At 48.1% G+C, this 1,210-nt stretch overlaps 1 non-coding gene across 1 annotated transcript; it reads right to left on the bottom strand.

The window, feature by feature from the left end:
• Positions 1–630: 630 nt before the first annotated feature.
• On the bottom strand, positions 631–702 carry TRNAC-GCA. Its single transcript has one exon. It is a non-coding gene; the product is annotated as a tRNA-Cys (tRNA).
• Positions 703–1,210: the final 508 nt, after the last annotated feature.

Here is a 1,210-nt window from a genome sequence, read left to right as displayed (position 1 = left end):
TCAACCTCATTACATCTGTGTTGGGTGGTGGGAAGCAGCGATCACCCAGAGCCCCCCTAGGGCCCTGACGTGAGCCCCCCCTAATGTTCTGACGTGTGCCTCCTCCTTCCATTAATCTCCACAACCACATTCATGGGCATGGTGACCTTCCTGGGGATCTTGACAGCTTTAGCCAGCTTCTTGGGGGCTATTTTCCTGCTCACAGCCACTATCTTCTTCTCATGCCTTGTCCTGGGGGCCCAGCTGCTGGATGAATGGGAAGGAGCCAAGGTACTGGTGGCATTAGCCTGCTCCAAGTTGTCTTTGCTCATCAGACTCCTGAACTGCAACTGGATGTGGTTCTTGTTCTTCTGCACAACATAGCCCCTGGAGAAGAGGGATCTGCAAATGTACATTCATATGATCCCTTTGTTTAATTGATGAAAACATAAACTAGACACTTAGAGGATTGGAACTGATTTCAGCTGATGGACAGGTTTGCTAGGTTTTAATGCATTTGGACGGCGAAATGTTGAGTGTTTACATTCATTTCAAGCATCCTCATATAGTGGAGCTCCTGAACATAATGGAGAATGGAAATGAAAATGTTTTCCTTTTTTAAAAAAAAAAAAAAAAAGAAAGATGGTTATAAGAGGGCACTTGGGTTTGAACCAAAGACCACTTGATCTGCAGTCAAACACTCTACCACTGAGCTATACCCCCATGAAAACAAGAGCAAGGACTTGTGATCTCCAGGACTTTGAAGGACAGACCCTGCTTCATCGCGCTCCTTTGCCATTCCCAGACCACAGGTGGTTTTAAAAATGGGGTTTGATTAAACTTCTTAAATGTGGTAAACACCACAACTTGCACACCCACCAATATAGCTTCTCCCCCTGACATAGCTGCCACCTCTTGGGGAAGTGGATTAACTACACCCACAGGAAAACTCTCTCCCATCAACATAGAGTAGTGGTTCTTGAAGTGTGGGTCAGGACCCCAAAGTGGGTCGTGATCCTGTTTTAATGGGGTCTGTAGAGCTGCTGTTGGACTTGTTGGGTCCTGGGGCTGAAGCCAAAAGTCTGAGCCCTACCACTCAGGGCTGAATTCCTCAAGCTTTGGTTTTGCCCTCCCCGCACTGGGGCAGAGCTCAGGCTATGGCTCCTCCCACACACACACCTGGTGTGGAGGGGCTTGGTGCTTGGTCCCTTTTTCCAGGGCCATGCAGTAA

Source organism: Mauremys mutica, chromosome 1, assembly GCF_020497125.1.
Source record: "Mauremys mutica isolate MM-2020 ecotype Southern chromosome 1, ASM2049712v1, whole genome shotgun sequence".
NCBI classification, from domain to species: domain Eukaryota; kingdom Metazoa; phylum Chordata; order Testudines; family Geoemydidae; genus Mauremys; species Mauremys mutica.
The sequence above is the reverse complement of the archived record's forward strand: the minus strand, read 5'-3'. Positions and strand labels throughout refer to the sequence as shown.